Source organism: Bombyx mandarina, chromosome 23, assembly GCF_030267445.1.
Source record: "Bombyx mandarina strain Sakado chromosome 23, ASM3026744v2".
NCBI lineage: Eukaryota > Metazoa > Arthropoda > Insecta > Lepidoptera > Bombycidae > Bombyx > Bombyx mandarina.
The window spans coordinates 1,379,413-1,405,967 of NC_143229.1; the positions used below are offsets into that span (position 1 = coordinate 1,379,413).

The following is a 26,555-nucleotide window of genomic DNA, read 5'->3' on the forward strand; positions in this document are numbered from 1 at the left end:
ATTATTATTTGCGTAATTACTGGCGGTAGGACCTCTTGTGAGTCCGCGCGGGTATTTCTACCGTGAAGCAATAATGCGTTTCGGCTTGAAGGGTGGGGCAGCCGTTGTAACTACACTGAGACCTTAGAACTATATCTCAAGGTGGCTGGCGCATTTGCGTTGTTAACGGCCGTCTGGTGTAGTGGTAAGTGACATGGTCACTACACAAGGGGGTCGCGAGTTCGAATCCCGCCAAGGGAAGATATTTGTATGATAAATATAAATGTCTTTTCCAAGGTTATGGACGTATATTAAATATGTGTATGTGTATAATAAAAATCTTATATTTATTTCCGTTATCTGGTACCTGTAACACAAGTTCTTTACGAACTTATCACGGGACCAGTTAAGGTGGCAAAAAAAAAAAAGGTGTATGGGCTCCAGTAACCACTTAACACCCGGTGGGCTGTGAGCTCGTGCATCCGTCTAGGCAATAAAAAGAACGTATTTAATATATAGGTATACGGCTCTGATTCGCATAATATAGGAAATACCAGTTTCGAGTCAGGTGATTGTGTTTATATATAATATTAATATCTATACTATATATAAATCTACAGTGGTTTTTACGGATGTTTCGTTATAACTACTGAACCATGCATCCGATTGACTTGAAACTTGGTATCCATGTAGAAAATACATGAGTTCATATGAGTATGATACATATGAGTACTAGTGTCTCAGTTTTTAAAGTACAACGGCTGCCCCACCCGTCGAAACGAAACGCGTTACTGCTTCACGGCAGAAATAGGCAGGGTGGTGGTACCTACCCGCGCGGACTCACAAGAGGTCCTACCACCAGTAATTACGCAAATTATAATTTTGCGGGTTTGATTCTTATTACATGATGCTATTCCTTCACCGTGGAAATCAATCGTGAAGATTTCTTAAGTACGTATTTCATTAGAAAAACTGGTACCCGCCGGCGGGATTCGAACACCGTTGCCTGGTGAACTACACACGAATGCACTACACAAGGTCAAGACGACTTTAAAAAAAAAGTTTTAGTATATACATACATATATCAATATTAAATATTCAGACAAAAAGCAAACAAACTTGTCCGTCACGCGAATCCCTGCAGTTGCATTAGAAAAAATATATGAAAATGCTTATTAAAACTAACATCTACAAGGTAAGGTAAACCCAATATCCGATGTAATTAACTCAGATATTCCTAGATCACAACCTCACATAGCACGTAGGTATTTAATTAAAATTTCTGTAAAGTGCTTTAGTGAGATACGATGTTTGTAGTAAAACGGGGTAATATCTTTGCTGTTACACCGGCGCCGAAGCCTAAAACGACAGCGCTTATTAGCAGGGTATAGTATGAGCTGTTAGAGAAAAATGAGCTGTAACGACATGGCTTAAGGAGCATTTTTTGTCAATACAGACGTATGTATATGTCGTACACATTATGATTTAATGAAAATTAATGCGAACTTCTACCGCGGTTTCGAAGCGGAAAAAGCATGCCTCAACCAAAACGGTCAAAAGTATATATCAGCGGAGAGGTCTAACAGATCGAATTTCACACGCACACAGAAAACATTGAACTGTAGACTTAGCTTCCAAAGCCAGAAAATAAATACACAGATTGCAATAGTTCGCTTAATTCTGTACTACTTTATTTGTAACTTCACTTGTACAATCTTTAGCTATATTAAGTGTATAATCTATGATCTTTAGACATGTGCTCACTACAGAATACACAGATTTTTCTGGCGTTTTTTCCGACTACCACCTTTTTTATTATGTCTCGTCCCCACTACTGCCATTGTTCCCACCAACAGTGTTGCTATTTGGCAATCCAAAAATTATCTAAATTTTAACATGATAAATTTTATTTTAGTTATTTTAAAATAAACCTTACAGAATGATATTCGACATGTGCACTTTTTTCCTTACTTATTCGCTGGTAGCCTAGAGGCTATCCCAGCTACGGGTAGGTAAGCTCACGGGCTCAGCCTGAGAGAATTTGTTAACACTAGCCCTAGCAAGAGCAGTGGTTCGCAGAATCTACCACCTGATCGGAATGGCGACCCGTTGAGAAGACATGTGCACCGAGCGAGCGCTCTGAATAAACTATCCCTTAGATTATTTTAAAGTTCAAAAAACGTCCTGCCTCTAATAATTAAGTAATCAGATTTACACGTGGCGTCTAAAACAAATATGTTGGCTTTTTATCGTTCGGGTACCAGACCGAGTACTAGTTACTAGTACTGTAGAACAGCATGTTATTTTTGTCGAATTATGATAATCGTAATATGGAGTATCGTGATTAAGATAATACTGATAAATGGACGAACATTACCCGATTGCGATAGTTAGACTTTCTTACCCAAATGTATGCAGGAAACACAGCCACTGAGAACCTAGAACAAAAAAATGTATTTATATATAAAGCGAAAATATGTACATCGTTGGTAAATTTCTTATCCCTAAATCTATTGACTATTTCTTTAATTAGTTTGGACCAGCAACTTAGAATATCTATTTTTCGAAGGAACGTGTACTAGTAGCCCCGGAGGCCTTTCCAATTTCAACAGGATAGGCAGACGAGCGCGGGCTCTGGATTTGCTAAAAGCTGCCCAATTTAAAACATCGGAAGGCTTATTATTAATTGCATGCAAACGACAATACCAGTGAATTCTGACTAAATTCCCTATTATTCTTAGAACCGGTACTCGATCTCTTGAAACTTGTAAAAATATAATGAGTTGCCTAGCAACGTCGAACTCTGACCGATAGGTCAATTAAATCAAAGTTCCATATCACAAATGAATTTATGTAGCCAAGCCCACGCTCCCTGGCTAATAACACACACGTATTTCCCGTGCAGAACGTCGTAACTCCATTTCACAAATCACCCACGCCGATCTTAAATAGTCTTAATCGCGTACGGCACAAAGGCGGTTTTGCTATACGTTATAATAATTTAGAAGCTTTTGTAGGTAATAAGAAAGAATAGGTTGTTTGATGTTTCGGTTTGCCAAATTAGCAAACTGTATGTACACATGTGTAATATCCATATAATAATAGCAGTTTCGATTCGAATATTCCACAAATTTGTGGTATTTTTGTTCGTATATCAGAAGACAACATAAAACTATCATTATGATCTTGAAAACGGTTTAAAAACATTTAAATACGTTTTAAAAAAAATTGTTTTCCATATTAACGTAGCAACGAAATGTTGTTTTATTATTAGCTGTTAATTTTATTTGCCATTCTCTTTATCGTAGTTACCTGAGTAATTACTTTTATCATTAACAGACATCTTTTTATCTGGCTTTATGTCATTATATCCTTGTGCATATACGTAATGGTGAAAAAATACAATTCAAAAATATTACGAGATAACTCGACCCTCCATGGTCCCCGCCATAGATAACGCTTAATGGCCGAATTCATGTTTTATTTTTATTTTTATGATATGTCATTTTTTCGTATTTGGCGGGAGTCATATCAAAAATTTCAAAACCGTGGTAAGGTTTTAAAATCGTGTTAACGTTTCATACAAACGAGAGAGTTATTTTTTTAAAGAGCGCAGTAGGTTTGTGTAACTTTGAACACTGTAATGGATAATGGGTTAGGAACTTAACAACAATACTTTTTTTTCCGTGCCTATTCGCTGCTATTCTAAAAGACTATCCCAGCTTCTTGTGAACAGGTAGTTGAGCTCACGAGCATCACCTGAGAGAATTTGCTAGCACTAGCCCTAGCAAGAGCAGGACTTCGCAGAACCTACCGCCGGATTGGAATCGTGACTCGCTGAGAAGATCCGGCGAGAAATTCAGTGGGTTGTGTCTATGGGTTAGTTCGCTCGTCAACCTCTGTGTCGTAATCGAGGTGGCCGGTGACCGTTGCTTGCAGAGCCTAAAACAATTTCTCTCAGGTTGAAGTAGTCGGCGTGGCCTAAAGGATAAGACGTCCGGTGCATTCCAATCTAGCGATACACCGGTGTTAGAATCCCGCAGGCGGGTACCAATTTTGTCTAATGAAATACGTACATAACCAATGTTCACGATTGACTTTCACGGTGAAGGAATAACATCGCGTACCTAATAAAAAGCAAATCCGCAAAATTATAATTTGCGTAATTACTGATGGTAATTACTTGTGATTCCGCACGGGTAGGTGCTACCACCCTGCCTATTTCTGCTGTGAAGCAGTAATGCGTTTCGGTTCGAAGGGTGGGGCAGCCGCTGTAACTATACTGAGACCTTAGAACTTATATGTCAAGGTGGGTGGCGCATTTACGTTGTAGATGTCTATGGGCTCCGTAACCATTTAACACCAGGTGGTCTATGAGCTCGTCCAACCACCCGTGAGCTCACCTACCCGTCCTGGCGTAGCCCCTTAGGCTACCACTAAATAGTTAGGGAAAGAAAAAATGCACGACATTATAAAAATATGTTAATAAAAATACAGCATTCTAACTTCTCAAAGCATACACATAAAATAAGTCTTATTTACTAACCACAACATAATAACAATGACCGGCGTTCACAAAAACACGTTTGTCTGCCGTCATAACTAACAAAAAACCAACTCAAATTAATGACTAACACATAAAACTGCAACGTCAACGTGTTTTGTCGGACCGCAGAACTTATATCTTCTATACTTCTATCTTCTTCACGTGTTACGGTCTTCTAAACTGATAGATTAAGTCGGGAGGTGATCACGGGGTGGCGTTACCAATCTTCATAAAACTAAAAGAAAAACAACCGAAGAACGACTCACTGTGTCGAACAACTACAGCTGGATAGGGTTGACACTAATACAATACTCAATGAACAGTTGTAATTTATTTATTTTTACTTATAAGCTATTGCAGAGCTTTTATCGCGGACTTTGAGCGCAGCGACCGAATCAATAAATTCCGTAACGAAAATAAAACCTAACACCCCCACTCCGCCTACTATGTAGCTCGCGTTCAACACATTCGCACATTGCGCTTGTGTAGTGTTTGTGAATAAGCGCGCGGCGTGACGTCGCACTGCATGCGCATCATGAAAAGTCTGCCCATCTCTCTCTCGCGCAGTATAGCTTATGAGTGTGAAGGGGACAGCTAATGTTTTGCTTTTGTTAATGTTTATAAATATAGCGTAGTCTTATGTTGTTATTGTTTTAATATTAAATTATTATTGTCTCATATATTGCATAAGTTGATAAAAAATGCTATGCAATAGCTTTACCGCGGCAGTCCCCGAGTGCCACACGTGTTTTTTCTTTATTCCATTTTTAAATACCTCAACGAGCGTACGCCCCCGGTGACGATGTATGACCATCCCCACTTCAAACCACACAGATGACTTCTCTCGATTATATTCTATCTGTTGCTGCCAATACCATATTATCATGATCTGGTGTACTATACTAATTATAATTTATAACGTACGTTGGCCATTGTTTCAAACTAATCGACCTCAATCTCAAGATAGGCAGTCCCTATTCAGATTGTTATATCTGTGACCCCACAACTGAACTACTTAACAACAGATAGACTTGACTCTCTTAGAAAAATAAAAAAGGAAAACTTCATAGCAAAACACCGTTAAGCTTAAATGAAAATAGTCAAAAAAAACAAATTCCTAATTACGTATTGGCAGCCCTAACAATACATTTAGTGTGGGGATCTCGCAAAATGCACGCAAAGGCGAGTCGATATTACGGGGGAGCGAAATGTACCGTGAAATATTGAGAGGGTCATCGACCACCGATACCCAAACTTGGACTGCAAGTATTACATTTTAAAATCAATACTCATAACCAAAAAAAAAACAAATTAAATCTTAGAACCTTTAAACATAAAAAGCCACCCGAATTTAGAACCACCTCCTATTTTTGAAACCAGAAAGTATTACATAAATTTAGTTGTTTATGTCACAAATGTATGTGATCTCATAATATGAACTTGATTTTAAAATAATATTAAAATACTTTAAAATAACTGTTTACTTTAGGTGAAGAAAAGCAACGAAAGGCAGAATTAACGATATTAATGAGAAACGATTATTACCTATAGTCACAGAGTAAGTAAAAAATACTACGTGATACTATGAATCGATAATTGTTGTAAACGAGTATTATGATCCCAGTGATGATACAATAGTGCAGTAAAGTATAAATTTCATTGCACCTACCACTATTTTCTCTGCACTACCTTTGGTTTACTGATAGATAATGCCTTAGGCATTAAGTCCGCCAATGTAAATTTTACATGGGTAATAATATTATAAAGAGGAAAGATTTGTTTGTTTGTTTGTTTCGAATAGGCTCCGAAACTACTGGACCGATTTGAAAAATTATTTTTCCATTAGAAGCCGACATTGTCCCTGATGAACATAGGCTACCTTTTTTTTTTTTTTTTTTGTTTCATGTGTGTTTTAATGTTTCCGAAGCGAAGCGAGGGCGGGTCGGTAGTGGGTCGGTAGCGGGTCGGTAGTGGGTAATAAGTAAGGGTAGGAAGGGTAATAAATAAATAAATAAAGTATGATAACTTTTTGTTATCCGCGTTGAATACTTAGAATGCGAGTAGCATTTGTAACTGAAATAGACATTTTGATATATGCCCGATGCTTAGCATATTGTTAGGTAAGAGTAACGCCGTCTATCGCCGAATAGTCGAACGAACATCGAAAGATCTAATAGCACCTAGAACGCTCGAGAAGTACAACGACATCTATTGCCAGATAGCGGAAACAATACTAGAGATGTATGGAATATCGATAATTCTAGGGATGTGGTATCGGCTATAAAAGCGTTGCCGGGATGGCACGCAGTCAGTCAGTAATGGGAACTACTCGCAACGAAATAGCGAACGGATCACCTGAAGCGAAGCGAAAGAAGCGAATTCAGAATTTGAAAGTGTTTGTGAAGTATTTTAAGTGTTCCAAGTGTACACTGAATACAGTTTTAAGTTGTACTTTGGTGAAATTTTATTTATCCCGAACCCCAGCGCGTAACAATATTAATTAAATTAGTCTTAACTCAAACTACCGAAACTTGAATAAGAAAGATACAAACGACATTACGCTGACAAACAACAGAAGGAACAAAATAGCAATCACCTAAAAGTTTTGCATTAGACAGAACATTGATCAAATGAGACAGCATTGTCTGAGTTAGTCCCAAAACAATATTATGACAAGCGACGACTCTTCGGCGGTACATAAATGAAGTTTAATTAAATGAGGTCAAATTTATCCAAACATGCTTTTACTGCTTTATTCCGAGGAATAATACGGAGTTCACAAGTATCCTGAGGGAGCATTTGCTTTTTTTACTCCATAACCCAAATAAAATTTGAATATTTACACCATACGCTCTAAGTTTAACCGATAATGATAAGTATTTGTATCTATAAATATTATGTATGTTATATATACACATATGCGTAAGTAATATCACCTTCACACTACACCTACCAAGCTTCATCTCTGCACTCCCCTAAGGTAGACTGTTAGAGAATGCCTATGGCATTAAGTCCGCCTTTATACTTTCTAGTATAAGAAGTTATAAATAAATAAATAAATAATGGTATGTATTTAGGTATAATGGTATAACCGATATAATATATCAAAAATAAGAAAAGGTTTTTGCTAAAACGTTTTTTGTTTACATGATGTTGCGTTGTGGTAACTGAGCGTGGACAGTATTGATTGTTTTGAGATATTTATTGTACCTATATAATATGACAAATTAAAGACTTAATATAAGAGAAATATAAAATCGATGCGTTGCTCTTGGCGGCTGGATTTGAAAGAGAATTGGTGTCATGGCGGACGTCGCTCGCTGACATTTTGACGTTCAGAAACTGAATACATACGTCATCTAATCTATAATATATTATTAAGTGAAACAAAAACTTTGTACCTACTTTTACGAAAATTACGTGGATGGAGGAATATGACATTTTCCACACTTATAGAGAATATAGAGAAGGAATGCAGACTGTTAATTTTTTTTAAATATGTGTAATAATAGATTATTATATCAATAAAAAAACATTACGCACACTACCATGTATTTGACACAACACATATAAACATTTATAATCCTTATTTATTGTCAAACTTTTTTTGTTGCTCAGTCTGTGGTCAAATAGAATATAGGTTAATATACTTTATCTTTAATCTTATTTGTCTATAGTGTAGTCTTGGCGAAATCTGTGATTATAGAAGTACATATAAATAGTCTTTGACCATAGAACCATAATAATATTCAAACTTAAAATTTCAATTAATTGTAGTCGAATTTCGACTACTGCAGGACCACTAGTAACTTTAAATAGCTATATAATAATGTATTCGTTTAGCGTTCATTTTTCGTTTCGGATCTAATCAACCGCTTAGAATGACCAATGATAAGAACAGAGATTCATTGCCTTTTATAATAGATCCCAGTAAAAAAACCACATACTCTCCAAACATTTAATTCTCAGGTCAATTTGGAGGCACAAATAGCACATCAATATACATATTATAATAGTTTCCTGACACGAATACAGTACTTAGTAACATATAGAATAAATCGGTTTATGAAATCATCTTAATAAATCTCTCCGTGGGAGCTAAAATATTCCTGGCCCCATCAATATAGGCCTTCATTTACGTCAATCGTGACTCCAGCATTTCAGATCTTGGCAAGAGTTTTATAATATAAAGTAATAATAATAAATCAACAGAGAAAATAGGTAATTTATAAGCTGGCGTTGAAATGGGAGGCCTGTTCGAAGGACGCGTCATAATTCTTTGTGTACAGGAGCTGTTTATTCGTAATTTCGTAAGTAAACTGTGCGGTTAATCAACTAGAATTATAATTCCTAATTTTTTGAGTTCCTCAGATTGTTTTTTAACGCGGCGATTTATGAAACTAAGAAAAACACCAAATGGTCCTTGTTCGTATGACCCCTGGTGGTAGGATATCTTGCCATGCCGCACGGGTAGGTACCATCGGCCTGCCTATATCTGCCGTGTAGCAGTAATGCGTTTGGGTTTTACTATAAAATTGAAACACAGAATTAACTTTCCAAGGTAGGTACCGACATTTACATTCTTGATGCTGATTACAGTAAACACCCAGGCAGTCTGTGAGCTCGTCCACAAATCTAAGCAATAAAACAATTGAAAAAAACTACATTATAAATTAACAGAATGTCGTTTTAAATCAAAGCATTAAAAGTATCATCGCCTTTGAATGCCTGCTACTATCGGGAGACGCTTTTTGCTTGGCTATACTTCTATGTAACAACTTAAAAAGTAATCATAATGACAATTCACTTTCTTACGGCGCATTTGTAAACCAATATTTATCCATAAATTTATTTTTCATTCGCTTATTTTGGTATGAGCTTGAAATGAGTAATTTTATGTCATTGAAATAAATAAAACGATGCAATAGAAGTGAAACCTTCAGTGAAATATCTGTTGAAGGTAAGTTCCATTTAATCTAGTTTCAAATAAAAACATTGCCAAAAGAGGTTTCACTACGAAAAAAAACCGCAATTAAAATGAACACGAACAAAAATTTTAGTTAAAGATTTCGAACACAACATTTTCTTGTATCTGCCAATTAATATTTTGTCAACGCCATTTTATTTATAGTCCGATGTTTCCTCATTATAAGGCGCACAGTAAAGCCTATCAAGATATCTGAAGACACTCCCCAACAAGGCACTCGAACGAGCGGAGTGTGGTTCTTCAAGAGCCTGTCAAATTTTGTTGGAAAAATGTTCAGAGCAAAGTGTCTCCTAAAATCCTATGACCCTTCATACTTCAACGCCTTCCTTATATTTCGCCCGAAATGAATAGGCCGGTTCAAACACGAAATTAATATTAGGAGAAACAAAGAATGGTGTCGACAGGGAAGATCCAACCCGACCAGAGGCTACCGAAGCGATTCCAGTATTTATTTGCTTAGATAGGTGGACGATATCACAGCCCACCTGATATTAAGTAGCTACCAGAGCCGAGAGATACAACGTAAATACCGCCACGCACCTTGAGACATGAGTTCTAAGGTCTCACTTTAACTAAGGCTCCCCCACCCTTCAAACTGAAACCCATTACTGCTTCACGGCAGAAATAGGCTAGGTAGTGGCACCTATCCGTGAGGACTCGCAAGACGTCCTGCCACCAGTTAAATCTGACCAGCTAGATTATGAAACCGCCCAGCAATGTACAACAAAAAAAGACGTGTGGCACTAGGGGACTGCCGCGGTAAAGCTATTGCAAAGATTTTTTTATCAACTTATGCAATTACAATTAGACAACAATAATTTAATATTAAAACAATAATAATAATAAGACCACGCTATATTTATAAACATTAACAAAAGCAAAACATTAACTGTCCCCTTCACACTCATAAGCTAGACTGCGTGAGAGAGAGATAGGCAGACTTTTCATGATGTTCATACAGTGCGACGCGACGTCACGCCGCGCCAAACACTACACCAGCGCAACGTGTGAATGTGTTGAACGCGAGCTACATAGTAAGCGTAGTGGGGGTGTCAGGTTATTTTCGTTACGGAATTTCTTGATTCAGTCACCGCGCTCAAAGCCCGCGATAGAAGCTATGCAATAGCTTAAAAAGAAGATTCGGATATTTTTATTACACTACCCACAGGCAACACAATATTTATATGTGACGGAACAGACAAATCTTATGAGATGACAGACTAACAGACACTGAAAAAACCAGTCAACAACTTATTCAAACTTCATTCACTCTCACACTAATACTCGTTTCTACATCGACCTACTTATTACATATTTTTCAAACTCTAAACCAACACAAAATTACGTCTCAGAACTGAATACTATCATAATTTAATTAAAATCTCCCAAAGTGAATTATTATCTGACAAAACCAAGAGTTGGGAAGGAAAACTTGCGGTCTTGTTCGAAAGATTCGCGGAATATCCCTTTGAGCTGTTAATAGAAAAACAGATAAACAAATTAAAAGAATATAATAATATGAATAAGAATACAGAAACATCACTTAATGGTATTTGATTGTATGTTATTAAGAATCTCGGGGTTTAATTCTAGCTTTTTTGTTATAATAAATGTAAATGACATTTACATACAAAAAATACAAAACAATTAAAAAAAGTGTGAAAGTTTGAGAGCCGCTGTTAATTGTCCAACATGCCTATCCCGTAGCCATTTTGCAATACATTGTTTGTTCAATTTACAACCAAAGCCCCGAGAGATGCATTTCCTTGAATATACTGTAAACACCGTCCACCGACTCTATCGTACTAATCTTAAAGTCTATTTTTAAATGATACACGTTTTTGTAATTTAGACGTCTTGAAATAACGTTACGTTGTCAGCACTAAGCAGTTCAACGACCTTCACTTCGCTACGTTGGTATCGCTCAACTGTTTATTTATTTAGGTTATTAGGTATTTTATACAGCCCTAAATAAAGTACTCTGTACCTTTTTAAATAAATAAGGAGCTTCGAAATAGAATTGCGATGAGCCGTAGATGGCTTAATACGATTTCGCTGTCCCAAGATATTCTTAGGTTGATGTATGCTGAACAAGTAAATGATTGCTACAGAGATAAAAAATTGCGATTCCGATCCGGTAGTAGAGGCATTCGCGAAGCAACTAACTGCCCTTGAGCTGCTAGATTTCCTTCGGAGGCGCTCGGGCAGCTGTTAGCAAATCCCACGCCTCCCGACTGATCCTTTGCTCGCCCACCTGTCCTGGTGAAACTGGACTGGCTTTCGGGCCACCAGTAACCATTCTGTAAGGTTTGTTGTAAAATAATTATAATATAAAATTGATCATGTTAAAATGAGAAAATTTTCGGATTGCCATATGGCAACACTATTGGTGGAAACAATGGCAATAAAGTGAGGACGAGACATAATAAAAAAGACGGTAGTCGAATAAAATGGAGGAAAAAACGGTGTAGTCTGTCTTTTTGTAGTAGTATTTATTATGTAGTAATAGTAGTAGTATTCTGTAGTATTTATATCTAACGTTTCTAATACTTTACAGTTTCGGTGGTGGTGACATCTAGTGACGAGTAAAAGTATCACTGAATTGTCGAATATTCAGTGACTCCAGAAGATGAACGTATTAACAAGCGCTTTTTATTTTGATGTCGGTTATAATAGCCGGCAAACTTCTTGAGCATTTGTTGACGTAGTGGGGGTAAGTTTGCGCATGGTACACTCACGTGCAAAAACATTATTTACTCTGCGTCATAATGCAATTAAATTATTAAAATCAACATATGTATTTATTTATATATTTATTAGAACATCAACAAAAAATATAGGTTAATAATTGTAATAATTTAATCTTGGGGTAAAATAGATATTCCTTCTATTAAGTCAAAACTAGAGCTGTTGCCAGGTCTTCGTTCAGTTGAAGCGAAGCTGGTATTTGTAATTTTTTTTTCGTTATCATAATCTTGACCATTATCATCATCACTGTTTTCATCACCCGAGTCGCCATCATCGTGATAAGTCGACATAGGGCTCATCGGTGTAGTTTACGACTCGGTCGGTTCGATCTTCTTTTTTGTCTATAATTAATTATTTTTTGAAGATATTCGATTCGTAGTAATCGAATGTTACTTTTTTCAATTACCAGCTTCCGATTATTTTCTGTTTTTTTTCCATCTGAAGCCTAGCTCTTTCATAATTCGTCTTAAACTTCATTCCGAGCCATTAAAATATATATCTTCTTTAAAATTTTCGAAGCCTTTCTACGGTACGGAGTTTCGCTGCTTGTTATGTAGTTATTATGATTACATCTTTTTATTACAGATTGAACGAAACTATCCATTCTGGTAACTTTCTTCTTCCCTGATCTTTTCTTACCCGGAGTCCCAAGCACGATGAGCAAGCCAGAGCCTTTAGCTTCGTTAATAATGCACCTAACAGTACTCACTGATGTTTTTGTTGCTTCCGAAGTCCGTTTTACTTTTTCCATAATATCATTCTTCCTCTGTTTTATAATGAAGCAATATACGTCGTACACAATTTTTCTACCCTTTCTTTTGAATACTACACCAGTTTGTCGCGGCATAGTGTATTTTTTATAAAAAATCAACAAACACTCAACAAATAGCAATGGCAACAAAGTCAACAAGCAATTATAACAAAATATAACTTAACGATTAATAACGATAGATTTTTCACTGTACGCAAGCGTACTTTTGGGACCAAGCGGAACGAAGGCGCGGTGCGGGACGCAAGGTTCGACTGATCTACCAATAACGCGCTCGATACGATTTCCCCTGCCGTCGCGCCTCACCCTCACCACCAAAGTGATCTAAAATTCGGTTCTGCGCAGTCAAGGTCATTTGCTCACGATGTTTGCCGGTTACTATATGTAGTGTAAAATTTAATTTGCATATTATGCAGTTTCTCTAAATTTCCCGGGTCGCAGATATAATTAAAACTACCCTCGTCCGTGAACACGCCCACACGCACACACTATAACTATGGAGTGTTCGAAAAGTCGCATAATAATATAATGACAATAAACAAACGTGAAATAACACCGTAAAAGTTTAATTATATCCTAGTTCGGTTAGCGATTACGAATCATCGTATAATAAAACTATAACTATCAAGCTATAGTTTTATTAAACTTTTGGTAGCGAAAATACAATATTAAATCTATGAAAAACTTTTATTTCGTCTTCATAACATTTTATAGTATTTCAAAGTGCTCAGTTAGTAATATTTTTGTAAGAATGCATTAGCTGCCTTCAAACCAGTTTCTCTCGCGTCGTCAACTGTAAAAACCGCCAAAACTGAGATGAAAACGCATTAAATAAACATGAAAATAATTTTTTAATTCATAACGAGCAGCTTTTAAGCTCGCCCCCACGTATGGCGCGTTGAATATAACATTTCAGATGCTAATGTATTCACGGTTCTGAAAAGCTATAATGGAAACACACGGGTAAGAAAACGTTTCGAAACGCTTTCTAGATTTAAATAAAGCTACTGGCAGTGGAGTGTATTTGTTGCTAGTGCTAAGTAGTATTGGAAGCCTACACGAATAGGGACCACCATCTTGCTTATTTCTGCCGCGAAATAGTCTTACGTTACAGCTAAAGAGTAGATCAGCCGTTATATAAGATTTCGAGTTCAGAATTGAAGACGGACGTCCGCATTCACGTTATGATCTGATACGTCTATAGATTCTGACAAGCACTTAAAATCATGTGTGCTGTGAACTCACCTATCCTATCATTCATCTAAGCAATGAAATCTATACAACTAACGTTAAAATCCTTTTGTATATTTATCAAGAGAGATGAGAAATTACCTTGAACGAAACTTGTTGTGCTAAATACGTTGCCAAACTGCCAGCCGTGAACTCTCACCGGAATTATATTACTACATTTTTTAAGCTCGTGCGCACATTGTATCACGCAGTTAAATGTAATATACAAGCCGGATCAAATATCCGAAGTGTGATCTTTTTTTTTCCTACCTATGCTGATAGCCTTGAGAGGCTATGTCAGCTTACCCTAACGTGTGTAGGTGAGCTCACGGGGCTCAAACCGGAGAGTTGATAACACTGACCCTAGCAAGAGCAGTGCTTCGCAGAATCTACCACCGGATCGGAAACGCGACCACTGAGAAGATCCGGCGAGAAACTCAGTGAGCTGTGTCTATGGGTTAATTCGGTCGTCGAGCCCTTCGTCGCAAGCGACGGGTTCAACGAGGACGGTGACCGGTGCTTGTAGTGCCAAAAAGCACCAAAGTGGGACCAAAGGCAGATATGCGCATACATTTTATTTTATACTCCAAAAACTATCGTAAACATCGCTTATTTAGAAGTTTATTTTTAAGAGACAAAGAGACAGAGAGAGAATCGTTTAAGTCAAGCTGCGCATCCTTTTCTTTAAAAGTCCCATAGTATACACCACGCGTGTCTTTAATTTTCAATTGGCATTCCTACCCACAATATGTTCCCGTATTTCCCAAACTTAATTCATACAAAGTAATATTATACAACGATTGCAGTGAGGAAGGACTGAGTAAGCTATTTCACCGTATACGATTAAGCACTTCATATCCAATTTTTTATTTGCCTACATAAGTTTGACAAACGAAAAAATTGACTTCGGGGCCGATAAATCGATCTAGCTACGATTTATTTTCAGAAAATGTTGTTTTATTCGTGTTTTTAACAATCAACTTTATCGATAATCAACTTTATGACTCTTCCCGACATCTATTGGCGAATAATAATACTATTTTTCATAATTGAGTAGGTGCTTATTAACTCGATGGTGTTTGGTTTAAGGTTAGACCAAGAAAATGAATTGTATATTTATATTATTTGTGTCTTTTTAACTCACGTGCTCACTTAAAAATGCCTAAGCGATCTTGGAATATTTCATCATTTTATCAAAATGTAATTCGTATTTAAATACATGTGCTAAAAGACACAATTTATCAAAAAAAAAAACGAGCTTTGCTCGATCATCGTCTAGTATATATAAATTACGTGTCAGGTTGTTTGTCCGCGATGGAAACCTAAGCTACTGAACCGATTTTAACTTTTTTTTTAAATATGTGTTTTGTTCCAACTTAGGGCGTAGAATGGTTTTTATTTCGATTAATAGTCGCAACATTTATTAATTAACAATAAAATGATTTCTTATGTCGATTATTGTTATTAATTGTAAGTTTCATAAGTCGAAAATAGATGGCGCCTTAAATCAGTTTTTACAAACAATTGTAATAGGTACTGTCTAACATTAATATCTCATAGATGGCGCTGTGTTTAAAATACCAAGTTTCACATAAGCTACAATTTAATGGCATAAACACCACGTGTCGCTGAGGCTGAAGTATAAGTGAAATTTATTTCGTAGTAAACGCAATACAGTGAAATCCAATTGTTCTTACTTTGTTAATTTTTGGTATTAACATAGCCGGCCACGTGTTATTTAGAAACAAAAACCTTAGCCACAGCAACGTGTGGCCGGGCCTGCTAGTTATCATTTAAAATTTCACTAAGCATGCTATTTCTACCTAAAATATATGACATGAAGAAACATATTTTCTGATATTTTTCACACTGTCACTATGTCGTACATTGCGCGGTGCGTCAATCTGCTATATCTTTTTACTGCCTCACTTGCCTCTAATAATGCATCAGTTGAGTTTTTGTCTATCTTAAGGTACTGTATGCTTTACAGCTTTTTAGTTAGCACTATAGCATTTTTTTATTGCTTAGATAGGTGGACGAGCTCACAATCCACCTGGTGTTAAGTTGTTACTGGAGCCCATAGACATCTACAACGTAAAGGTGGGTACCTTGAGATATAAGTTCAATATTTCAATATTCAAGATTCAATATAGAACAATAATAATTTATTGGGCCAAAACCCGTATCGTATTATCTTTAATATTTCGAAGGTACGCAATCCAAAGCCTGTAAAAGCAAAGGTCATTAACCCTCTTACTTAATGCTACAAGTCAGATAACAGGCAGTACTTACTTCTGATTTGATTTTGTGCCGATAATAAAGTGACGCTCTGATACAGAACATAAGAACTGCGATGGAATGAAACTAAATTAAAACTAAGCACACTCCCGGTCTAACTGGACCGTTGGGTGAAATACATCAGTGCACCTTCCGAAATCTCTAGAGCGTGGATCGAAGCTTCACATAAATCCTATTGGCGGTCAGCTTATCGACCGCACTATTGAATGACCTAGCTTATTTAGATGCGAATCCGAAACGAAAAATTAATCGGTATAATTGTAACATGCGCATTTTGCACACACAGACTCGACAATGTTTGTTCTTAAAAAAAACACGCAAGCACGGCCTACTCAATATCGAATTGCTCGCTCCGGGCATTTCAATATTGCATGATTTTTACGTTACAATACTCATTGTAAAAATGAACATTAAAAAAAAAGTCTAATATTTAAAAAAAAAGACATGCCCGCTGAGTTTCTTGCCAGTTCTTCTCAGGACGGAGGCTAGTTCTTGTGAATTGGCGGTAGTTCTTTTGACGTTCAACAAGTATGTACTTTCAATTATGTTGAATAATATTTTTTTTTATTTGGATTGATTTGATTTTCCCATCATCTTTCTGTTGTAGTCCTCATCTTGCTTGCGTATAATTGATAGAACATGTTATGAATTATCGATCTTGTGACTAGGCCCATCCATGATCTAGGGTCCCTACTGCAATGTTTTTTTATTATAGCTTATGCGGGTGGACGAGCTCTCGGCCCACCTGGATATTAAGCGGTTACCGGAGCCCATAGACGTCTACAACGTAAATGCCGCCACCTACCTTGAGTTATAAGTTCTAAGGTCTCAGTATAGTTACAACGGCTGCCCCACCCTTCAAACCGAAACGCATTACTGCTTCACGGCAGAAATAGGCAGGGGTGGTGGTACCTACCCGTGCGGACTCACAAGAGGTCCTACCAGTAAGAGGATTAAGCAGTTATTTTCAATGTCTCTGACCGCCTAACAATAATAGCTCGCTATCGAAAAAGCACTCGCAAGTTTATCTGCCTACAGAATTCATCGCACTGTTCGTCACTTTTGCCATCGGATTGTCATTTGATAAGCACAGTTAATGCTTGATTTAGATACTCGCCGAGCACAGACGAATGGGCACGAATACGGGTCTGTTCCCCACGCGGTTTCGGTTTTTGGCACGAATCAAAGGCTGACCTCTATTCATGCGTGGTGTTTACATATTCATAGCTCATGAACCTTATAGCCAACTGCTTAAAATGTGCGATGGACTGAACGAAGAATTTTTTTATATTTTTTTTCTATCTATTTTAGTGATTTCGAGGGGTTATTTATTTATTTAGTTGCAGCAACAAAGTGATCTTCAATAAAAATCATTGACAAATTGACAATAAGTACATGGTAGAATCAGATGTCACCAATTATAGGTGCAATCGACAATGCATTGACAACATCTTGAAATTAGAAAAGTAAAAATAAAAACTAATAATAGGTGAGCTCACGGAGCTCAAACCTGATGAAGTGGTTAACACTAGCCCTAGCAAGTGCAGTACTTCGCAGAATCTACCACCGGATCGGAGACGCGACCCACTGAGAAAATCCGGCGAGAAGCTCAATGAACTGTGTCTATGGGTTAATTTACTCGCCGAACCCTTCGTCGCAAGCGCCGGGTTCGACGAGAACGATGACCGGTTTTTTCAGCGAACTACTTAAAATAAAATATCTAAATTTTACGAATTGTAATGTATATTATAGACGGATCTTTGCGTGATCGCATTCATGCACGAATTATTCGGTGTGTGAAATGTTCGCCGCTAATCTAAATGTTGTAACAAAAAGAACAGACACCACAACATAATATCTTAAACCGATCCTCGAGGCTTGAAGACTCCGTTGCATAAAAGCTCACTTTTACGCCACGGGGTACTAAGCTACGCCACTCTACCCTATAAACCAAAGTGCTACTAAGTGCGAGTTTTTTAACGTTCTCGATAGCGTAAAAGTTAACTCAACTTTGTATGGAGTTGAAACGTTTGTCTACGTTTGCCGCTAAGGGCGCTGTTCCAACTGTATACAAATTTGAGTTAACTTTTACGCTTTAGAGAACGTTTAAATAACTCGCGTTTAAAGGACATAGAACACAAATTTTGTTTCCCGGCAGAAATGGGTGATATTTAGACATCACTAGTTTTACTAGTGGTAGTACATCTTGCGAGTCCGCACGGGTAGGTATCACCACCCTGCCTATTTCTGCCGTGAAGCAGTAATGCTAATAGTAATTTCGGTTTGAAGGGCGGGGCAGCCTTTGTAACTAAACTTGAGACCTTAAAACTTATATCTCAAGGTGGGTGGCGCATTTACGTTGTAGATGTTTATGGGCTGTAATAAACACTTAACATCAGGTGGGCTATGAGCTCGTCCACCTATCTAAGCAATAAAAAAAAAGCTTGGCCAAAACAATCGGCTGTTTCTACGCCATGAAGGAACAAACTTCACATCTTCTAGTACCTAACACGAGAAATATTTCTCGTCGTATATGAACAAACCTGTCGGGTGTGGTTTGTGTATTTCTAATAAATTACATCCGTGGTCACTGACTGACCCTCTTTGTACGATCCCGATCGTTATTTACAATAGCTGGACCACCGTAGACTCCCGGGTAATGTGGCTAAAACTGCTGCCGGGATTAAGGAGTTCTTTATTAAAAGACCAAACGAAATTTAAGGCGCTTAATTTATGGGCAAGTACGAATACATACATGTTCAAATATATTCGACAAAGCCCATGATAGATTATAATTTAAGCAGTCCATATAATCAAATACTAGGAAATCCCTAATCCTAAACTAAGTAAACAAACACGGCCATATTTTTTTTTGCATAGCTGGATGGACTAGCTCACAGCCCACCTAGTGTTAAGTGGTAACTGGAGCCCATAGTCCGTCTCATCTACGAGGTAAATGCCGCCACCCACCTTGAGATATAAGTTGTAAGGTCACAAGTATAGTTACAACGGCTGCCCCGCCCTTCAAACCAAAAGGCATTACTGCTTCATGGCAGAAATAGGCAGGGTGGTGGTACCTACCCATGCGGACTCACAAAAGTTCCTACCACCAGTAGGACAGTAGTAATTACAATATTTTTTACGGTTTAATCCCGGGTTTTTTATTACCCTTTGCATTATATTATTATTTACTCCGTCCGTGAACACTACAAACCCGTAAAAACAGTACATATTGTTCTAATTAATTATTTCTACATCTCGCGAAGACTGAAGAAAACATTGAACAAGCTATCTTAGTTTCCGCTAACGAATAGACAAGGTGATTTATTACAGTAGAAGACATTGTTAGCCAGCCCGCTTAGTTAAATATCACTGTCCTGAATAATTCCGTCGCGAAGCATTGTTAGAAGAAGAGGCGTTATTGCAATACCAAAATGAAACTGTATTGTAACTATACTTGAGACCTTAGAACTTATATCTCAAGGTGGGTGGCGCATTTACGTCGTAGATTTCTATGGGCTCCAGTAACCACTTAACACCAGGTGGGCTGTGAGCTCGTCCCCCCATCTAAGCAATTTTATTTCTCAAAATGGACAGCGGAATTTATATGATGTCCATGGACTCCGTCCACCGACCATCCACTACTAACAAAGTTGCGCTGGATCCCAAACCTGCGGCCCTTCGTATGAAGGCACGCATACAACAGCTAGATTTCAGCATAAGAATAAATTACACAAAACACCCATACAAAAGATCCTAACAAATATCTTTCATCCGATCCTAAAAACGAACCGTTACAATTATGTTTCTTCACGAAATTAAATATCTTCTCTCCTCAAGTAAATGTTGATATTACGTTTGGAAGAGCACTTTTCTGCGTGAAACGGACCTTTGTGTTTCCGGGCAGCAATTATTTAAAACTCCACGGCCGGCGCGGCGGCGTGAGGCCCCTTCACAGAACCGTGTGCTTAGGCGACTCCGCAAATACACAACTAATACACTCGTATACATTTGTTTAAATGAGCCGAACGTATTTTTCATGTATATTTTCATGCATATCCTGAGAATGGTTTTAAGCGACCAAACATTCCATTTCCGTATTGTGTATTGATTTCAGAACAGAACTACCAAATATTGATAATTCACAAGTAGTTTCAACGTAATTTGTTTATTCAATATGTCGGAGAAACCACAATTATTAACACCATCGTCAGACATCATAGGGGCGAACAGGGTGATCGAGCTTAGCAGACGAAACGCATGACAGGTCTTAGGACGGAGGCACCGCTCTTTAAGAAGGCTGGTTGGTAAGTGTCGTGGCGTCTACGCACCTCCATCGGCTAGGCTCTATCGTAGCACGAAGTTAGCCGTGTTCCGACGATACCGCAATCGTGCTGCCATCTCTCGGCAATCGTGCTGCGTTTCGTTTAGCTACCAAACTAATGACCGTCTTCGACAAATACAATATTTCACAAATGTAGCAGCGAACTGTGTGCCCGAATTCATTAATTATATATAAATCATTTCACTGTGTATCGAAACAAAAAGCAATTGCTTAAAATCAATACTACCGCAGTCTTAATTAGGTTTCTATTCGACCGACCTCGTTCCTAGATTAGAAAGAAGACTAAAACGAACGCCGGTTTTCCTGAAGCCGTGGTACAACGAATTTCGTGCAGTAAAACAGTGTTGATTCAAATGGAACCTAGTTTTAAAATGGTTTTACGGTATTTTGTGTTGTTATGTAAATCAAAGAACAGATGGCCGATGGAGATAAAGAGATAAAGAAATGGCCTAAAGAGTTCTTGTGTGGCGACCGCGCTCCGAAAAACGCAGCGTGCTTAGACCTCCTTCGTGCTGGACTGACGACTTTCTGAAGGTCGCGGGAATTCGCTAGATATGGGCTGCACCGGACCTGTGTGCTTAGTGCGACTTTTTTAACGTTCTCAATCGCATAAAAGATAACTCTAATTTCTATGGAGTTGGAACAGCTTCCTTTCGTTTGCCGCGAGGCACTAAGCACACTGAGCACTACGGCAAAAGGACTAATAGTCATTGTGGCCTAAAGGATAAAACGTCCAGTGCATTCGTATCGAGCGATGTACCGGTGTTCGAATCCTGCAGGCGGGTACCAATTTTTCTAATGAAATACGTACTTAACGAATGTTCACGATTTACTTCCACGGTGCAATAAAAATCAAACCCGCAAAATTATAATTTGCGTAATTACTGGTGGTAGGACCTCTTGTGAGTTCGCACGGGTAGGTACCACCGCTCTGCCTATTTCTGCCGTGAAGCAGTAATGCGTTTCGGTTTGAAGGGTGGGGCAGCCGTTGTGACTATACTGAGATCTTAGAACTATATCTCAAGGTGTGTGGCGCATTTACGTTATAGATGTCTATAGGCTCCAGTAACCACTTAACACCAGGTGGGCTGTGAGCTTGTCCGCACATCTAAGCAATAAAAAAAGGAATATCAAAGGAACTCGTAATGTCGAGAAAACTCTAGAAATACAACGCCATCTATTGTCAGATAGCGGAAACACATCGAAAATACTCGACTTGCCCAGAATGTACTCAACAAATCTAGGGATTTGGTATCGACTATAAAAGCATTCCAGAGATGGCACGAAGTTAGTCAGTAATCGGAACTACTTGAAGCGAAACAGCGAACGGATCACCTGAATCGAGAATTATACTTCGGTAGAATTTTTATTTATCCGGACCCCAGCGCATAACAATAATGTAACAAAATTGTCTTTGTTGCCACAGATTGTTTTACAGTTCTATATGAGCAAACGAGCTCACGTCCTAAAGTAGACATCGGAGATCATAGACACATCAACGTGTATACAAATGAATCAGAAACGAAGCTGCTAGTTCTTCATTAGAAATCATTAAAATACTGCCGAATTGTTTCCAACCGTCATTCCAATAGTAAAATGTTATTTTAATTTCCCTTTTCCTATGATTTTACAGTAATTATTGCCAGCATTTGATAATGCAGTGCGTAATCTTGTATTTTGTTAATTGATTTTTTATTTAGAGACTAGCTGACCAGACAGACTTTGTAGTGCCTCAATCGATATATAAAAGACCTAAACTTTTGTATAAAATAAACATACAACAAACAAAAGGAATCCGTCCGACGGGGGACACATCAAAGGAAAAACAAAATTGTTATTTTTATTTAATTCCGAGCATTTTCATATGTATCTATCTTTTAAACCTTCTCAGGACTTCCACAAATATTTCAAGACCAAAATTAGCCAAATCGGTCCAGCCGCTCTCGAGTTTTAGTGAGACTAACGAACAGCAATTCATTTATATATATATAGATGACCGAGAATCATTTAAGCGCACAGAATATCAAACCACAACACAACTAAGCCCACTCGTTAAAGGTTTCTATGAAAAAATAAATACACATTTATCAACTGGAAATTCATACCTTTCGAATAAATCAAATATCCTTTCACCGTACAAAGGTTCAAATCATCGCATTCAGAAACGAGTTCCAATTGTACGATATCTCGACATATCATTATTAACTATCCCTATTCTATTCAAAATACTCCATTCGCTGTAAGAAGGGACGCACGGCTAATTCTCCTCAAAGGATGTAGTTAGTTTGTGGTTACATAAGCATATATGTATATGTGTGTGTGTGTGTGTGTGTGGCTACATAAGTGTTTGTACGTGTAATACATAACACGAATAAAATATTATTCCTTTATCGAAAAAGATTCATCGCATTTGCAACGATGATAACGAACTAAAAACTAAACTAATATTGTGTTTGCTATATTGTGTAAAATACCAAAAACAGCCGCGAGATATGAAAATTTATTGACTTCAATTAAAAAAACGCAGACGAACTTCGGTACACGAAGCGGTGTAATGGTATATGCTATAGTAGTGGATAATGCTCTGAGGAATTGTTATAAATGATCCAAATCATCTCAGATGTACCTTCACATCTCCTACCACCGGATCAGACTTCATCCATACTACCAATAAACACAGCGCTTGTCCCCAGTGCGTGCCCCGAGATTTTTTAACACGTGCTATGAATGGGCTCTATGCGTGAGAAGAAAGAACAAAATACTTGAGGAGAGTCTTCATTGGTAAACAGCAACATTCCTGTGCGCCTGGCGTTACTGATGAAATCCATGAGTGACAGTGACAACTTACCTTCGGATGGGATGTATGCTGCCAACAATGGCAATAAAAAAGGATGCTACTGTTACGCCGGTAAGAGTAAAGCCATCTATCGCCGAATAGCCGAACAAATATCGAAGGATCTAGTAACATCTCGAACGCTTGACAACGCCATTTGTTGTCATATGGCGGAAACACACATCGAAGTTACTCGACTTGTGAGGAATGCTCTCGACAATTCTAGGGATGTCGTATCGACTATAAAAGCATCGCAGAGATAGCACGCATTCAGTTAGTAATCGGAACTACTCGAAGCGAAACAGCGAATGGTTCACCTGAAGCGAAGCGGAAGAAGTGAATTGGGAAATTTAAAGTGTTCGTTGAGTGTTTTAAGTAGTTGAATACAGTTTTAAGTTGTACTTTGGTAGAGCATTTATTTATCCCGAACCCTAGCGCGTAACAATACGAATATACACAGAAATAAAGAAATCATCATGAATGTAATAGTTTCACTGTAAAACGTCACATTAGAAAAGGGAACTTCTGTCTTAGAACTTAGTCTTATAAACACATGTCACTAAAATCATGTCTTGAGGTGGACTAAAGCATTCAAATTCCCTTAGGGACTCAGTCACCACTTAACATTGAGCTGTGTACTTTAATAAAAAGCCGTCAATTAGGCCGGTTTTAAAAGTGAAAATCACTAGTATTTTACCTAAGATAAATATGAAAACAACTTTAAGTTATAATATCACAAATGAAATCGCTATTTCGATTACACATCCCAAATCGCGTCGCGTCATCGTCGAGTAATAAAAATGGGTTTTTTACACGAATATACAGAAGGACAGGGTATGTAAATATGAGAAGGTCAACGAGTGATAAACGACGCGCCCGGACCGTGATTAATGGTCGGTATCATTTCCACTAAGCAGCCACGAAAAAATTATGAAATTGTGTGACAATTTGTTTACTCAGTGAAAGTCCTTGATACGACCACACAAGGCATCAACCTTATGCAATACAATTTGAGATATCGACCTGAAATCGCAAGTTTGGTAATGACATTTTTGTGGTCCACGGTCTACGGTCTCCGGTTACAAAATTCACACCAGATAGGCTCTGAGGCTGTCTGTCTATTATATATATATATTTTTTTTTATCAGGCAGAGACCGGAACCTCCTAAATGAGGCTTCCTCGCCCAGAGGGCGTGCGGGATATATGGGCATTGACAATCCGCAGATGTTTGGAGCGGACCGCGAGACCAAGATTTTTTTTAAATCCCTAACCACCATACGACCCCTCTTGCACCCGCCAAACCCGACGTCCTCAGTCCGCTCGGGGTCAAAATCCGGAAAAGCAAACTTTTAATGGTGTGTAGGGGATCTCATGCGGGTAGATACCACAACCCACTGTCTCATCCACGAGGCGGCGGCGGGGCAATCGTTGTACTATAGAACTGAGTCTCAGAACTCATGTCGCAAGATGGGTGACCGCATTTACGTTGTTGATGTAAGGACTCCGCTGATCACTGAACACCAGGTGAAATGCGAGTTCTTTCATACGTCTAAGCCAAAAAACAGAGGATAAAAAGCCGCATTGGTCACATTACTGGTGGTAGGACTTATTGTGAGTCCGCGCAGGTAGGTACCACCACCCTGCCTATTTCTGCCGTGAAGCAGTAATGCGTTTCGGTTTGAAGGGTGGGGCAGCCGGCGTAACTATACTGAGACCTAAGAACTTATATCTCAAGGTGGGTGGCGCATTTACGTTCTAGATGTCTATGGGCTCCAGTAACCACTTAACACCAGGTGGGCTGTGAGCTCGTCCACCCATCTAAGCAATAAAAAATAAAAAAATCAAACCATTTGTGTGAAAGACAAAGTATATAACGTACGTTTCCGTATTGTTCCGCTGGTATTAAAGATAAGTTCAACGCCCTGAAGACATGAGTCGTCCGTAAGCTGAAACCTTACCAGATCTTGAGATCCGCCTGTAACGGAGCCTAAGGTATTGATAAGGTATGTATAGGGGGAAACTATATCAATTACAAAAAAGGGATATAACGCAAACAGTCTGACCTTCGCTTTTCGATCGACCAGTCTCACGCACGCTTTTAATTGGAACGGGTGCAGTTTTTAAGCAATACAGTTGTCTTAAAGCCGTCTTGGAAGCAAAATACGTAATTTTTTACATATTTATGAAAAGTAAATAAAATTTCTTGGTCGATGTACGATATCCCCAAGACAAAGGAACATGCTTAGAGTTTGTTGAAATTTAGGCAGAAAAAGTATAATGAAAATTTATGCATAATAATTTATACGTTATTATTATAAGAGTTGCATTTTATCCTCTTTGCCTAGACGATGTTCAACGTCAAAGGCACCTACAGAACTTTTTTTTATTTCCCGTGTAGGTAGAGGAGCATACGGTCTACCTGATGGTGAGTGGTTACCGTCGCCCATGGATTTTAGCAATACCAGGGGCAGTGTTAGGCCGCTGCCTACTGTTAAATACTCCTCACAAGCCTCGTTTGAAGAAGGACATGTCATAGCGCTCGGGAAAGACCATGTAGGGGAGCACATTCCAAATCCGGATGTTACGTGGCAAAAAATATATCTGGAAACGCACTGTGGATGACCGCAATGACTTCAAGTAGTATGGATGAGCTCTACTCCGGTGATGGGTTGTGCGATGGTAAAAACGAGATGGTGGTTTCATCTCAAACAATTCCTCAGAGCACTCCCCATGGAACATACGATATAAAATACAGAGGGAACCGAAGTCCCTTCGCAGACGCAGAGGTTCCAAACGATCGAGAGACGAGGGTAAGCTTC

General features: G+C 38.2%; 1 protein-coding gene across 3 annotated transcripts in view; it reads right to left on the bottom strand.

The window, feature by feature from the left end:
- gogo (thrombospondin-1 like protein golden goal) overlaps window positions 1-26,555 on the bottom strand; it is a 253,296-nt gene that overhangs the window by 201,706 nt on the left and 25,035 nt on the right. For all 3 annotated transcript variants that reach the window (XM_089737383.1, XM_089737382.1, XM_089737381.1), the window contains exon 2: window positions 2,384-2,417. The gene's annotated coding sequence lies outside the window, so the exon portion shown is untranslated. The remainder of the gene's footprint in view (window positions 1-2,383; window positions 2,418-26,555) is intronic.